Below are 17916 nucleotides of genomic sequence, written 5' to 3'. Positions count from 1 at the left end.
CTCTCACCACGACTTAACCTTCCACCATCTGGCTCTGTAGACTTCAGAAGCAGACACTTCTCTCTGTGTCTCTTATTTTCTGCACACATCATGTATTGTCTGCCCCATGAAAGATGGGGACGGGATGTATGGTGTAGAAGGGAGGGACAGTTTCCGGTCAGCTCGAATGGCATTTGCTTCCTCTAGCAGACAAATGCCCCAAAGCCAGTTAAACCAAAAAGGTAAATAAATAAATAAATAAAGACACACACCTAATTTTCAAATTAGATTTAATTTAATAGAATAATCCCCCAAACCCTCATTCACAATTTTAGTAAACTAAAAAAAAAACAACTTTATTTCTTTATTGATATGTCATAGTCAAAATGACAATAAAACAAACAAAAAAACAGCAAATCCCCATGCAAAAACCAAGCACTTACACAATACACCTGCCGGGCTCTAAATGACTATACACAGGAGTCCTGCGATTCACCTTCATCAGTCGTCCAATCACAAGTATTTCCCTTCAATATCCGCATGTGATTGGCTGGCCACTGGTCATTTTTAATGTTGAGTTTTTGGTTTTGTTTAATTTTTCATTTTGAGTATAATGGATCAAGAAAAAATAAAATATATTTATTTCTTTAATAAAGTGGTGCATAATGGCTTTGGCAATATGAGGAAAGTGCTGACTTACTAATAAGTATTGAGGGAGAAAGGCTAGCAGTCTGCCGGAAGTCCAAGAAGTATATATGGAACCAAATTAATGTGGGCAATACATATTTATTTTATTGTATTTAATACAAGTGTGTAAAAAATAAAGGACCAGAATGGACCCAGCATTACCAGGTGAGAATGGGTAAAAAAATGACTTCCTGAGTGTACTAACATGACAACCAATGACAACCCCAAACCTCACCAATTTAAATTTTTTCACTTTGGTTTTACCTTTTACACGTGGAACCGTTATTTAGTGGCCAAGGTACCCGGAGATTAGGCTAGTTGAACTTGTCACACCTAGAGCATTCCATGTGATCTGTGATGGGATTGGAAGAGTCAAATAGCTTCTGACCTACATTGTGACTGTATGGCGACTGAAAGCTCAGGCTTGCTGAGTTCAGCACTGCTAGTCTGGCTGTGAGAGCACAGAGATGGTATACCCAGTAGAAGGAAAAGAGCCCAGGTACTTGCAATGTGTGTCACCCACCTGGCCCAACGGGAAATACAGGTGGCCAAGTGAATGCAACAGTGCAGGTTGAGACACAGAGGGACAACTCACAAGGCTTATATCAGCTCTAGTGCATACCCGTGCAGCAGTGTCAGTGTGATTTGTCCTGTGCACCAAATGAGGTGCTGGGGGAGCCAATAAGGAAGAATGATTTCATAGTGAGATGGTGCTGTCAATGTCTAATAATTGGATGAAAGAAAGTATGTTGATTAATATTGTTTTACTGTGCGAATGCGATCAGTATGCCACTTGTCATGGCGCAATCGCAGGATAAATAAAGCACGCATACACTCGCACTTACACATTCACTTGTATATAGTTCATATTTATAATAGTTCCAATCCACAGTTGTTTATGAGCAGATGTTATTTGGTTTATAGATAAATATTATAAGGTTATATGTACACATATGATTAGAATGATATTGTCTGTGTAATGCCAATAGACCAGTTTAAACTAGTTCTTGATGGGAACATTAGTATTCATCTTCTGGAGAGCTGACCCCCACCCTTGGAAAGTTGACCCCCACCCCTGGAGGGTGTTGTTTGAACTGACCTATGGACTGCCTTACACTGGACCTTCCTGAATCCTGAAACTATGGAAACTTGCCAAGTCATCTGTATTGTATTTACTGTAATACCAAATGTATATATATTGCTCCCTGGAATTAGCTTGCAGTCATTCTGACCACAGTCTTCAGGACTAAAGGACTGTCTAGCTGGATCCAGCATAGCGCAGCACCGCGCGGTGTATGTATTGGCTGTACTTATTTGTTGAACTGTTATTCTATTTACTTTTGCTAAATAAATTGCTTGTGCTTTGGAACCACACAAATCGCATAGACAATGGTTATTGGAAAACGATGAAATAACTTTAATAGTGCAGTTACCATTATACTAGCATTTACATTTATACTGCACTATTACACCTGTGTCATCCCTTGTACTAAACTGGTTGTAAAACCTACATATGCAGTGGCCCTTTTACACTTAAACTTTCCACAGTCTGAGAAACGGGAAGAGTGGAATGAAGCAACTGGAGAAAACCCAGGGCCAGAAGTAAGTACCTGTGCAGTAACTGTATACTGTACAAAACACTACACCATTGGTAAAAGTGCCACATAATTACTCTTGTTAGTTTCAGCTCTCCTTAAACTAAATGAATATCCACAAATGTTGTAATATTACCCTACCCTGACATAGTGACTCACCATGTATTGAGTGCACCCGGGAGCATCAATGTGTCATCTCATTCTCTATTGTGTTTCATCATGCAAAAATATAGAGCTTAAATATGGTGCAATATGTAATTTCATTTCTTTTTTAAGATATTTGCAATTCCCTGTTCCCATTATTTGTAAATTATATATTATTTCAGTAATGTGCGGACTGATCACCAATTCTCTTCTGTGCTAAGAGCAGTCTCCTGTTCTTTTTGTAGTAAGGTTCCATGCTGAATTCTGCGCTCTGTACTCAGAGCAGTCTTTTGTACAGTGCACAATTTTGAAGCCATAAAATTAGCTAACTATATATCTGTGTAATGTCACAGCACTTCAAAAAGCCAGTCAAGGGTTCTTAACCTAAAATCATGTTTCTTCATATGAGTTTTGCACTTAAAAATTCAACTTCTGATCTGAATTAAAAATGTGAAGAGGAATGCTGTTCCCCTGCCATTTTGGTGAGTGGTATCTCTTGTTTTCCAAAGGCACATGCATACATTTATGTGTTTTTCCGCAGTTGGCTCCAATATTTACTTTGGATGAAGTGTTCCAGCTAATTTGGAAGCATCAAGAGGGTTGATTATTATAGTTTGTGCAGCACATGAATGCTGTGCAGCTGGATGGCGTAGACGTAATAGAATGAGGAAAATACACGGAGGAATATATTCTGAGTCACTCAACTTGTTCTTACAACCATCATGCTATTTTACAGTGGAGGAAAAACATTTTTATTTACTTCTAAACGGTCAATCTCGGCAAGTCTATGGTGGCCCCTTAGAAATGTTATACTGGGAAACTGAGATCTAAATTTAAGCTTATTGGGCCTGAGCCATTAAGGAGAGTAAGGCAAAAACAAAAGAGTAAATCTTCTCCTGGACAAACCATGTTACAATGCAAGGGGTGCAAATTAGTTTAGTATTTTGCACATAAGTTAAATACTGGCTGTTTTTTCATCTAGCACACAAATACTTGATAGCTTTATTTTTACACTGAAATGTAAAGTTGATCTAGGACATGCTCTAACCCAACTATAATATAAATCTGTCTCCACATTATAAATGTATCTCCCATTCTTATGCAACATGGTTTTGCCCAAGTGCAAAGTTACTCCTTTTTTTGCTTTACTTTCCTTAATGAATCAGGCCCATTGTGTCAAAATCTGCTTATCCACTTGTACTGCACAGATTCAAGCCTTTCTCTTGAGTGATTGTTTTTAACCATTTAAAAAAAAAAATCAACAAATAGATTTTTTGTTTGAAATAATAAATAAGTATAAGGTTTGATTCAGAGAGTGGCTTTGAATTTTTGAAATATTAATAATTGTGATAAAGTCGCTGTAACAATAGAACTCTGGAGTCCCATCCACAGGGCCTGATTATCCAATAGGGTGACTAGGCTGCAGCCCAGGACACAAGATTTTTTTCTTGAGTGCAGGGGGCGGTGCAAGATTTTTGGGAATGCAAAACTGCGACAGGGAGAGGGATAAACTGAAATTCAGTCCTGATTTTAATGAAAATTATATTAGTTATTGATTGCCGTGAATACTTTAAAAAGCCAAGTTGGGCTGAGCTTTAAAAAACTTGGTGGGGGGTGGGATGAAGGATGCCAGATTTTAAATTAACAATGAGTTCATATTTACTTTCTGGGTATTTGCCTGGTGTGGAAGGCGATGGGGCGCTGCAAGCGTATTAGCCTAGGATGGTCTGAACCCTTAATCCAGCCTTGCCCACCCAGAATGTTTAGTTAGTTGTGTAGGATCAGAAATTACTGGGACCATTTAAAACGCCCTTGTCACTGCCAAGGGAAGATTTAAAGTATTACAGGTTCTAACTAACTAGTTATAGGGCACGTTTTCAAATATGAAAAATATTTTAAACATACCAAGAACAAAAAATTCAAATTCCTTACCTCCTTTTCAGTGATGTCTGGCTTCAGCCCTACTCAAAGAAACTCCAGCAATGTAAGATCATGAGGTCAAGATAACATATCAACTATGCAAACACTACATCTTACATCTATGAATAATTGTGCATGAAGATTACTCCAACATGGTGCTAGAAATATTTTTTTTAGCCTAAAGGAGAACTAAATGTAAAATAGAAGTTACCTTTTATAAGAAGGCAACTAAATAGTAAAATATATGAGAAACTTTCAAAATTGTTTACATGAATCTTTGCATCATTTTGCCTTGAGGTATAGAATTGTGCCCGTTTTTCTGTGGACTTTGGTCCTAAGTGTTCTGCATAGAATTCCCCATCTGGTGTATGAAAATCATTTTTTATTTTTTTTTAGCTTAAACACACAAACAAAAGCATAATATTTGCAGAGTCATGAAGAAATCACCAATCAGCATAAGCGAAACATTCACTAGAATGTACCCATCCAGCTTACCAAATGCAAGCAGGTGTAAATGGCAGAATCACGCAAATCTGCAAGGGTGGGAAACAATGACAGACCAGGATGCCTACATCTTACTCTTTACTAACTAAATCTGCTGTCTGAGTGTGGCATCTAATGGAATCCGCTACCGCCAGGCCTGATAAGCCGATCATAAAACAACAAGTCTACCTCCCAACATTCTGGACCTGATTTATTAGGAAACATAAATGTGCCATATTTTGTGTAAAATTGCTTTGCACATGCTCAAAAACAAACCATATGCTAGAGAATGCAACAACGTCCAATTCATCTTCATGCGCAAATGACCCTTCCTAGAGCCCACAATTTTAGGGACAGAATAGGGAGATAAATGGGCATGCATGTAGTCAATGTACAGTAAGGGTGTGCCAAGCTCGAGTGCACGCAGCCAGGGGTGGGCTGGCCCGGGGGGCAGAGGCCCCCCGGGCCGCTCAGTCAGACCACTATAAGGGCCGGGGGGTAGGCCGGCCGGCCGCCCCCCCCCCCCCGGATGCAACATACCACATTTTTACCCGCGGCCGCATGTGATGAAACGAGATGCGGCTGCGTCAGCGCACAGGCGGCCGCATCACATGACAGGCGATGCGGCCGCGTCATCAATGACGCGACAGCATCCCTTGTCATGTGATGCGGCCGTCTGTGAGCCCCCCGGGCTTCCCTCTCCCAGCCCGCGCCTGCACGCAGCAGAGTGTGATTCAAGCATTGGGCATCTCTAAGATACTTGTTTTTCTGCCGTATCTCTTGCACCAGCTACAGGTTGAGTGTCGATCACTTGCGATGACGGTCATGTATGCAGCTAGAACATGTGTTTACTATCAGAAGCAACTGTAAAAGTGCATTTTATGTACAGAAGACATTCATGACATCATTATAAATGTATTTTATGGGGGGGATAAATTAAAAAAAGTTTTATTTTTAAATGTTTTGTCAATATTAACATTATTATTAACAGAAGACATTAATTGTGTGTTCCTTTGGGAATTTATTTTCCACCTATATATTGTACTTATCCTTGAGTTTTTGTCTGTTAGAGCAGTGAGGACCTAGACCTGTATTCCTCAACAGACATATATCTTTACATCCGCTCCTTGTTGAATACGGACGTGTGTATTTATGTGCATTTTTAAAAAAACGCACAATTCATTCTCTTTACGTGCCTTAATGTATCAGGCCCTCTATGTCTAAAACTTGTGACATGGCCATTCGCCCGCCGAAAACTAGCATGATTGCCTCACATTGAGATCATGATTGTGGTAACTTGGGGCTGTGCCACATCCCATGGGGGTGTTTCCTGTGCTTCTGAACTGCTAGGACACCCTCGATCTCCCTCCCTTAAATATACCACTGTTTTACCGCAAGCTTCTTCTGTGTGTTGTGGACATGCCCCGCAACATTATGGAAGTTGGCACAGAAGTCCTGACTGGTGGAATGGTGGGACAGTCCATTCAAATATTTAAAGCAGCATTGCATTTGGAGTAGAGATGCTCAGGCTCGGTTTTCTGAAAATCGAGCCCACCCAAACTTAGGGGATCTGAGTAAGCTCGCGAGCCAGCTCGTTACTTTCACACGTCCTCGGATCTGACTCGAGGCAAAACGTCATCGTTGCGTTGTCGGATCTCGCGAGTTTTGGATTCCATAAGTACCTCCCTCCCCAGAGATTCAGCGTCATTGCTCATACAGAAACAAGGGTAGCAGTGTTCTTGTCACTCTCCAGTCTCCAGTGCCATTGCTCACACAGAAACAGTAGAGGTAGCAGTGTTCTTGTCACTCTCCAGTCTCCAGTGACATTGCTCAGTGCCATTGCTCACACAGAAACAGGGGTAGCAGTGTTCTTGTCACTCTCCAGTCTCCAGTGCCATTGCTCACACAGAAACAGTAGAGGTAGCAGTGTTCTTGTCACTCTCCAGTCTCCAGTGCCATTGCTCAGTGCCATTGCGCATACAGAAACAGGAGGCGTAGCAGTGTTCTTGTCACTTGACAAAAATTGACTGGAAATGACTGGATATTAATGTTGTTGAGGTTAATAATAATGTAGGGATAAAAAAAGAGCCAAATTATGTGAATCTAGCAAAAAAAAAATCTTGATTTTACAAAAAAAATTGGGATCCAAAACAAAAACCAAAACACGCGAGGGCGGTTTTACCAGAACCCAAACCAAAACACGGGGTCAGTGAACATCTCTAATTTGGAGTCCCAAAAAATTGGCAAATGCACACTGGCCAATGATATCAGGTCCCCAATCCCACTGGCTCCTCATCCTGTCGCCCTGGTTACCCTGCAACAGTTCTGCTTCTCTTCAGGGTCATACAGGAAACAAGGCTTACTGTAGCCTTGAAATCTAAAGGATAAAACATTTTTAACTCGAGTTGATTTAACTTTGTTTAACAATCTACGTAAAATATTTTCATAACTATGACAGAAGTTTAAGGAGTTTAAACATTAATGGCACGATTAGAAGCCTACAGCTTGCCTCTACTAGCAATGCTGTCATATTAAAGAGTATGCGAGGGAGTAAGGTTAATGCAGCAAAATCCATAGCATTTACATGAATTAAACAAGAGCTGGATTGCTGGATTGCACAGTTCGCTGAAAAGTACCATGGGTTTATGTGTCTCCAATTTTCATTGAATACCTTGCTTTACAGATAAAGTATAATTTATTGCAGTGAAGTCTGTGCAGTTGCTAAGGATTGTACAGAACTAGTGTTATTGTTTAGCTGTGAATAGATTGCAAAATTCTAATTAAGCCCAATAATATTTTGTACCATGACATGCAATAAACTCTTCCTCCTTCTTTATCTTTCTTCTTTGCTTCTGTGTTTACTAGCAAGGAATGTGTATCATCAGTAGAGATGCTCACTGACCCCTGTGTTTTGGTTTTGGTTTTGGATCTGGATTACCGTCGTGTTTTGGTTTTGGTTTTGGTTTTGCCAAACCGCCCTTGCTTGTTTTGATTTTGGGTTTGGTTTGGTTTTGCAATATTGTTTAAAAATCAATGTTTTTGGGCATAAAATAACCTAATTTAGTGCTCCACCTGTTTTTTGGATAAGTAAGGTAATTCTAAAGCTAATAAATTAGGAAGAAAACAGTTTAATCCCTGGAAGGCCATCCTTAATTCTGCCAACAAACCTGATTGTCTTCCTCTTCATCTTAGTCTATTGGCAATGCAGCCATCGTCTTTAGGTATATATTACGCCCTACACTTATTGTTAAATATATAAAGAAATGGACAAAGGCAGTTTGGGTTCTGTCTCTATAGGCCCCCCTCCACTTGTAGAAAGTGCTAAAAAATTCAGCCATTATAGACTGTGCAATATAAATTGAAATGGACAAAGGCAGTTTGGTTTCAGTCCCTATAGACCCCCCCTTCACTTGTAGTTGAATAGAAAAAAAGCAGTCTGCATAGACTGAACAATATAAAAAATAAATGGACCAAGGTAGTTTGGTGGCTTACTATGACCACCCCCCCCCCCCCCGCCCTCCACTTGTAGTTGAATAGAAATAAAGCAGCCTGCATAGACTGAACAATATAAAAAATAAATGGACCAAGGTAGTTTGGTGGCTGACTATGACCCCCCGCCCTCCACTTCTAGTTGAATAGAAAAAAAGCAGCCTGCATAGACTGTAGAATTAGAATATAAAAAGAAATGGACAAAGGCAGTTTGGTATCTGTCTGCATCAGACCCCCTCTCAACTAGGAGTAAAATAGAAAACTATTCAGCCGTTATAGAGTCTAGAATATAAAGAGAAATTGAGAAAGGCAATTTGGTATCTGTCTGCATCATCCTTATCAACATCATCATTAGCGCCCTTGTCGCCTACACAAATCTCCCCCTCATCCTCTTCTAATTCCAAAGTGGCATCCTCAATTGGTGGATCACCGGCTACACTCGGGCTGTTAAGGCACACATCAGCAGAACTGCTGAAAGGGCCCTTATTTATGGGTACACTAACAGAATGCTCACGATTACACATACCACTGGTGGATGGACTCTCCACAGGGATTGGTGTCATTTCTGTTTCTGAGCATACATTATCCTCTAATGCCTTACTGATTTCATGCAGCTCACCTTTCAGGCGTAACAGTAGTTGTGCACCACTTTTAGACTCCAAATTACTTGGTCTTGCTTGGTCACGAGTGACCGTACAAGAATAAGGCTCAGTAACATTTTTTGATCTGCCACTAATAGAGAAAGTCGAAGGCCTCATTCTTTCTTTGCCACTGCATGTGTAGAATGGCATGTTGGCAATTTTTTTTTATCGGCAATTAACTTTTCCTCAGTTACACTTCTTTTTCGCTTCAACACGGTAAAAAAAATTTGGGTGTGTGTTTTTTTCCCTGATTTCAAAAGACTATGTACTTTTACATAGGCGTTACCAGATGACGTACTGGGAACACTACCATCAGGACTGGTGCCAGCACCTGCTTGCTAATTCTGCTCAGATGTGGACTGCTTTGAAAACATTTTAATGAGCCCAAAGCACTTGTAGTGAAAAGTATTGCATTAGATAGATACTGCTGACAAATATGATTTTTTTGGACAGCCAGAAAAAATTGTGTTTCACACTGGGGAATATGGGGCACCCCAAAGCACTTGTAGTGCAAAAAATTGTAGAAATACTGCTGATAAATATGACTTTTGACAGCCAGAAAAATTTGCGTTTCACACTGGGGAATATTGGACACCGCAAAGCACTTGTAGTGGGAAGTATTGTATTAGGTAGATACTGCTAACAAATATGACTTTTTTTGACAGCCAGAAAAATTAGTGTAAAACACTGGGGAATATTGGACACCCCAAAGCACTTGTAGGGCAAAATATGGTATTAGATAGATACTTCTGACAAATATGACTTTGTACGACAACCAGAAAAATATTGTTTCACACTGGGGAATATGGGACACCCCAAAGCACTTGTAGTGCAAATTGTTTTTAGAAATACTGCTGATAAATATCACTTTTGACAGCCAGAAAAATTATTGTTTCCCACTGGGGAATATGGGACACCCCAAAGCACTTGTAGTGCCAATTTTTTTTAGAAATACTGCTGACAAATATCACTTTTGACAGCCAGAAAAATTAGTCTAACACACTAAGGAATATGGGAGACCCCAAAGCACTTGTAGTTCAAAAAATTGAAAAAAAAAGCCTCCTCTATCCTCGTCTCTTCCTGCTCTAACAATTGCTAATAGAATTGGTATTAATAATAATAGAATTGTATAGAATAGAATTTAAACAATAATGTGCACAATTATTGCTCTGTCCCTGTGCTAATACAGCATGTGAACTAACCCTGCTCTCTCCCTCTGTCAAATGGCGATGGATTGCTGTGGAGGCTGGTATTTATGCTTTTCAAATTTCGCGAAAACCGAGCTAAGGAATACGAATACGTCACAATGACGTTCTGACTCGATTTCGATTCCGAATGGGCGGGCGAGTACTGAGCCTGCTCGGCTCGGTACTCGGATAGGCGAAATTTGGATGGATTCGGATCTCGGGGAACCGAGCCCGCCCATCTCTAATCATCAGCCAAACAGATCTGCTTATTTTACGTTGCCCTTTGATATGACACAGAACTGCTCTGTGCAATGGTTGCCACTGAATTGCAATGTGATTTTGTGTTATTATTGATTGGTTGCACAGCCCAAACTAGTGGTAGTTCAGTACTCATTTGGAATGCTCAGTGGTGACATGCTCATTTTCTATGCTGTTGTGCACAGCAAAACAGTATAATGAGTTATATGTGGAAATTATACATTATTAAATCTACTGAACAATCTCAATAGAGTAGCAAACATATCTGCAAATCAAAGTGGAAAAGTTTCATATGTTATTGTCTCCTCGGTAATACTGCTTTGAGGTCATTGGCTCAATATAGCTGTTGAAATCAACTACATAAAAAAAGAAAAAAAGCTGCTAGTTTGTAATCTTTCCTCTGAGCAAAGCATGGGGTTAGCGTTTATTATTTGTGAGCTTCTGTAGCTCAAAAGAGCATTTTCCTTAGAATGAAAGGAAAAAAGTGTAAAGAATCTAACCATTGTTAAATTGCTCTGCTATCCATATCAGTCCAACCGCTGTGTACCTGAGGGGTAGTGGAAAATAAATATCTTTCCTTAAATTATTTGCTCATCGGATATATAGCATTTGGCATCGAACACAGCTGTGCCCAAGGTGATGAGGTCAACCTGAACCATATGAGTCCACTTTCTTTAATACCTGTGAGCGAAAGAGAAAAGACATGGAACAAGGCTGCTATATATGCTTTTGAGCATCATTTTATGAAAGACTATTTATATATTTTTTTTGCTGACACAATTATTAGCGGCAATAACCCATCTGTGAACATCATTTTCACTGGATGTGTAGCGCAAATTGCCATAGTTTTCCGCTAATGCTCCTGGATGATGTGCCCAGCGTATATCAAGGTGTCCGTCTACGCTTCCTTGTGAGGCATCTCCGCAAACTATAAGCATGTCACTTCCATCCCCTACCACTATAGAACCAACCCTTTCAGTTATAAAAACGTTGTAGATTTTCTCCTAAAATATTGCTTGGCTTAACTGAACCACAAGAGTTATAGAACTGCCTTTAATACATGTGGCACTTATTTATTTGTGTGAAGCTTCAATTTGCATTAGGCAAATTACGCCTAGAAATGTCCTTCTCAGCGGAAAGGTGCAAAATGCATCCTAATAAAAGTATAAGAGACAATATTTGCCAGCTTTGGGCTGGTGATAAATCACAACCAATGTGGCAATGGTTTTGCACCCTTTTTCGATCACTAAATATTATTTCAATGGTCAGAGTACACAAAATGAAATCTTTTTGGCACTGCATCCTTGTGCCCACTCTGTACACTCTCAGAACACTCTCTCTGTGCCAAACGCCTCTCATTATGCTCCACTACAAATGGCGCCATCTTGCTGCGAAAAATGCATGCACTTTGGCTGATATCTAGGAGGATGGCACTATAATATTTACCACTATAGTGTATCTGATAAAGTAAGGTAAATTCCCAAAGTTGAAAAGGAATATGGAAATAGCCACTTGCTATATGTCAGCTCCTATATATATGGCAGCACCATGGCCTCAGAACGGTCTCATAAACATTGCATAGAAAATACTGTCAACCATTTTCATAGAGTACTGACACAGAGAGTCCCAGTTGACAATGACGTTCTGAAAGTCGTTCAGTCCCTGGCACCCAGGCTTCAGATCATAGCTTTCAAATGCTTTGTGCTTCAAACGTCAAAGTGCTGAGCGCTTTCCAAATGGAAATCCTGTGAAGTCACTGCGGAATATATTTTAGGTAAACTAATACACTAATTCTGTCCAAGTTAACAAGTAGAGTCCCAAAAATATGCATTTTTTCCATTATTTTGCCTATTAGTCCATATATATATCAGACTTTAACAATAGACTATTCATATTGTTGAAGTATATCTTTTATCGCACATTACCAAACAACTGTTGATTTCATTTTCATTTAATACCAACAAAGGACAACACAAACAGAGTGGTAGAAAATAATCTGTTTCCATATTTGTGCTCTCTTTCTCTGTCTCCAACATGCATGTTATTTTTAAATATTTACTATAAACTATGTAAGTGAAACGGTCATTACTTTTGGCATAACTAGTGATGGAAGGTGGTTGTAGATGTGTATATGATGTTTGGAATGAGGCAACAAGTGCATTGAATGCATTTTGTCGCTGTATGAGCAATGGGCTAAGAACATTGATAATGACAATTGAATGGTTATTACAGATTGTACACTATGTAAGGCAGCACAGCTACAGGTTTGGTATATAGGTTTGGGATGAAAAGCCGACAACAGAAGGGGAGATGTAGTGTAACACTTGTCTTTGACATAACTGTGTTGAAGTCTTAGTGCTCTTTTTGGGGATCTCTGTAGCTTGTTGGGTTTAGAAGAATGTAAAAATTAACTATATTTTTAAAACTGTTCCATGAAATATTTTCCTTATATTTGTTAGTGAAATTTTGCATGTTTTACCAGCAGAATTTGGCCTTATATGTTCCTAGTCCTACTCCAACAGCACACAGCAGAATGACTGGGCTGTCATAGGCCCAGCTCTAACCATATATTATAAATTCAGAGACATGGCAACTTACAAAAGCAGTGCAGAATGGTATTTTCTGGAATAGCGAAAGCAAAGGCTAAACTCTAAGATTGCATCACCAGAATTTTGTACATCTGAGAAGTAACACTAAACGCTGCCAAACTAGATTTCCAAGAAAGTTCTCTAGTACATTGGGTATGGTCAGGGGTTTTAGGCAATGGTGTAACATAGTAAATGTATGGAGTTTAGTTGGGTGCTTACTGTTGTATCTGTAGCCTAGGGCTTGAAGATATGCTCCCTGGTGTCCGTGAATGCCAAATAGTCTGATGACTTATGGGTACTTGGGTTCAGCATATTGCGGATCAAACTGATAGATTCCTGGGAGGGGCTGGGAAGGATCCAGTGTATTGGTAAACATTGGTACCAATGACAAAGTAAGAGGTCATTAAGAATGATTTCATGGATTTAGGTTGTAAAGTAAGATTTCAATTCTACCTGCATCCTGTATTACACCTGCAAGACATTCAGAGCTTAGAAACGTTCATAAGTAGCTGAAAAGTGTGTGTAGGAATGGGAACATTTGGTCCTTATAGAACTGGATTCCTTTCTCTGTTGGCTACAGGCTGCACCTCAATGTGAGAAGGTACAGCTGCGTTAGGAGGAAGGGTGGGTTGTGCTCAAGTTTTTGAACTACTAATTAGGGGATAGGATGGAAATAAGAAGTTAGACTGTTAGCAAAGGCTTAGATAGGGGAATTATGACATAGAAGAACCATAAACATACATTTGGAAGGGTATTGCAAGTTTGGGAAGGATGTGAAGGAGAGGAAAGGCAGAGGAGTTTTGCACATTAATTTGAATTTAAGATCTAGCTTGCTGGAGGATATCTACAAGGGATATGACAATCAGTTATTATGGGTAGATATATATTGGAAAGAAGGACACCAGCAGATTTGGATTTGTTGTAAGTCACCAAGTATAAAAGACTGTACAGAAAGTTAATTGTTAAAGCAAATGGAACAGACAGGGAATTTAAGGGGGTTCATAAATTGGGGAGCTGAATTTAGTAGTTTTGGTAAAGGACACAGATTGTTATTAATATTAAAAGCAACTACATTTCAGAGATGGTAAAATAACAGACAAGAGGGGGACTGGATTAGTTAGTAATTAACTAATAGAAATTATAATCATATATTTTATGTAGATGTTACACGGTGTTTAGGTAATGGTGATCATACTACGATAATATTTTACCTGTATTTTATGAAGATGTTTAGTAGAAGGGCTATAAAACCATGAATTGCAGAGAAATGATGAAAAGCTAAATTTAATCAGCTTAAAGAAAGTCATACATTGTGATAGTGAAAGCTCAAGAGCACAGAGGCCAAATGGGTTATTTAAAACAATGTATGGTACAAATACTGCTGAAAATAAACTTGATTGCTAAAAATCCTAAGGGGTCCATAACCAGTGGCATTGTGTAAACACACAAGGGCCAAAATACATACAGATGCTATGGATTAGATACGCGGTATACCTATGGTTGAAATCACTTTTCATGTATTTGTGATGCAGGTGGCACAAAGCTTTTCCCATTCACTTTAATAGCTAATTTATTTCCAAGTTTCCAACGTGTACAGAATGTAGAAACCCCATGGAAATGAACTGGCTTTAGAAATAATCGGGAGAAACTGGGTACATCAAATATATGTATACGAAGGGCAGAGTAACCCCCTCCTCAACATTCCTCAAGCAGACACAGCACAACGCAGCCTGAGGATACTTCCCACTGAAACAGTGGGCAGCTAGCATGGGTTGTCCTGGTGTAGCAAATAACACCCCCAAACTAGACAGTCTGGGCTGGATCCCACTAAAGAATGGGAAAACAAGTGTGAGGTCACCAGCTGGAGTGGTAACCAGTCCCAGGGCTAGACCACCATTATATAAACTGTATATTGTATTTTGTACAAACTTTCAGGTGGTGCCAACGGTTAAATGAAAATCTACTTTCCAATTAATCATTTAATAAGCGCATCACAGTGGTTTTTATTTATATGCTTTGTTGTGTTATTCCCGAGAGGTCTGTGTGGATTCAAGGGGATCTCTGTAGTCGTCTCCTGGTTGGACAAAATACTCACATCCCCACAGACTGCAGCATAGAAGACATGGGTAAAGGCACTGCGCAATCAAGAGTGGAATTGAGTAATGCTAATGCAGCATATCTGGAGTGGAAAGAAGGTGTTATAACTATATTATATCAAATATAAATGTCATAAATAAAACACAATCCTGCAAAAGCGGTTTAAGGCTCATGTACACTTGAACATATCTCTGTTCCACTTGCATAAAATATGCATTTCCGAACTGTTGGTGTAGAGTTTTTAGCACCTTATATCTATGATGCCATATGTCTCAAGATGCATAGAAGGGGATGGCAAGTGCAGACTGAGTACAGTTACTTTATCAAAAAAATTATTGCCAATATTAGCCTGGACCGGTAGAAGTTAACTTACTGCTACACCGAACCAGTCTCTCCAATATGCGTACTACGTGAACTGGCTACAGTGCTCATACATGAACCCATATGGGCTTGCAGTGCCACTAATTTGAAAAAAAAAAATAGATAAAAAAATATTTAAATATAATAATTTTTAATATGATTCCCTTCAGTTATCAACATCCTGAGATCTCGATCAGAACAAGTATTGCCGCAGTACATGAATCATTGTGTCGCATGTTTAATAGGTGCCTTCCACGTCACAGGGCGGGGCAAAAATTATGCAATTAACCTAGCCCAGTCTCCCTCAGGCCACACACCCACCTCAGGCCACACCCCCTACCTCCCCTTCGGGAACTCCTGGAGGGGAACATCAAAAAGTCAGCAAGTATGTAGTAGCTCTTTGATGGATAGGCTGATTAAAGTTAAAAACGTATTGCTGAATTTTTACTCTCCGATAAATCGCCACCTAAATCTCTAAAGTATAAATCCTAATGATGTGATGAAACAAAAATAGATGATGTACGGCAGAAGCTAGATAGTAATATTGCATTTTTTTTGACCACTGTGCTGCAAATGGGAAGCAGTAGTGCATTACCATTTCTAAGCATCACATGCATTTAATTTCATGCCTGGTATGACATTGGTTGTACAAAAATGTTATGGTAAAAAAAAATATGGCTACAAAATGGCCATATAGTTTGGGCACTCATTTAATAAAATGAATTATGACAGTGTATAAAATCTATTGAGTAATATGTTTTGTTGTAATAATTGTTAACAAACGATTTCTCAAAAAAAAGACAACTGTCATCTACTACTAGGTTTTCCAGGAATGCCAAAAAGTGATCCAATGGATGGCTTGGGAACCACACACTGCCTCATTTGGGCAATATACATGGGGCCAGCTAGTGGTGGTAAACCTTGCTGAAGTGAGACCAAGCCGAATACAAGTTTGCCACAGTACCGTAATTATTATTAGCTCTACCACTGGTCGTTTTATTAAAGTGGTTCACATTACACCTGTATACTAATGTGTATGGTAATTTGTGTATAGATTGAGAAGGAAAATATTCTCCTTGTAGTCTCTGTAAGTAAAACTGTGAAGCACGCACATGGTGGGATAAGATTTTGGCAGATCCTAACAGTTCACTGTAACCATGATCATCAACTATCAATCTGACCAGACTAGCCAGCAATTAGTGATGCCACACCCAAACATGTCAGGCCACACCCCCTACCACTGACTGGAAATCAGGAATGTGCGACCAAGGAATAGGACTGTTGGGGGCACGCAGGGGAGGGCTGACAAATTTTAGTCCGGGGAGCAAGACTCGACTCAACACCTTATTAGGAACTTTTTAAAGGAAAAAAAAATGTAGGTGGCCTAGTGACCCAGCCCAAGGTAGTCCACTATGGGACTACAAGCTAGAGTCAGAAAATGAAATGCTTATTTACCTTTTGGATTCTACTGAAAATGTTACTAATATGATCACAAATATTCTACATAGATATGATACATGATATTATTTGCTTATGTACTCTGGAGCTCTATAAATAAACCATTATAATGTTGTTTACTTTAAGTCTGAGGCTGTGCATTTCTCTGCATGCATTTTCCCTTTGCATTGTGATTGTGTATTCAGCTGCCTTTAATTTATGTCCCATTTACTGTTATTTTTTCACAGCTCACTTCTGATTTTCAAAGCATAATATGGATGACTGTTGTCTGATAGAAGTCCGCACCTTCGTTTTGAAGCTTCTGGAATGGCCAGAGACCAATATTAATACAATATTCCTATAAATCTAATTTACCAGTCTCCGTGGGTGTCCCCTAACTACAGCCATGATAAATGAAAACAAAAGAGTCATCTTTAATATGCACCACTTACAAATTTCAATAAACAAACTAAATGCATTCATAATGTTTCGCCCCAACCCCCAATTGCAGTGAATCAGTATTCTCATCTTTTCTCCATATGTCATGCTGTCAAGTCATTACCATAACTAGACTCTGCTATTCGTTTCTGATTGTGCCCTGTGACAAAACCGGCTTACTCTGATTGTCTACACAGATTTAGCTGAAATAGATTGGGCAAGCCAAAAATATGAAGACGAAATTCAAATGTTAACCTGTTAAATACTGACAGCATATTTTATTATTTATATGTAAAAGCAGCAGATTATAACGGTTCTCAGAGCTGCTCAGCAGAGTGGGGGAGAGATAATGTTCCAGCACGAAATGGTAACGTAAACTTGTGGCTATGATGTTTATTGTTGTGAATGTGGCTCTATATTTGTTTATTATTGTAAACTAGCATAACCAAGAGGAAAACATGTATCTCTAACGGCTACCAAGTATAAAATGAATGAATGTGTGGACCATCTGTTGCAGGTTAGCAGTATATTTGCTTCCTTCTGGTGACCTCCTAAGAGAGCTGAAGCAGTTGTTGTAGGGGCATAGACTGATCGGGCTATGCCTATCATATAT

At 39.3% G+C, this 17916-nt stretch overlaps 1 long non-coding RNA gene across 1 annotated transcript in view; it reads left to right on the top strand.

Moving 5' to 3' along the window:
* The window catches only part of LOC142150171 (uncharacterized), a 131243-nt gene extending 113815 nt beyond the window's left edge, over positions 1–17428 (top strand). Inside the window, exon 3 of the long non-coding RNA XR_012691056.1 lies at positions 17114–17428. This is a non-coding gene — a long non-coding RNA (uncharacterized LOC142150171). The remainder of the gene's footprint in view (positions 1–17113) is intronic.
* Positions 17429–17916: the final 488 nt, after the last annotated feature.

The sequence above is a fragment of the Mixophyes fleayi genome, chromosome 4, assembly GCF_038048845.1.
Source record: "Mixophyes fleayi isolate aMixFle1 chromosome 4, aMixFle1.hap1, whole genome shotgun sequence".
NCBI lineage: Eukaryota > Metazoa > Chordata > Amphibia > Anura > Limnodynastidae > Mixophyes > Mixophyes fleayi.
The sequence above is the reverse complement of the archived record's forward strand: the minus strand, read 5'-3'. Positions and strand labels throughout refer to the sequence as shown.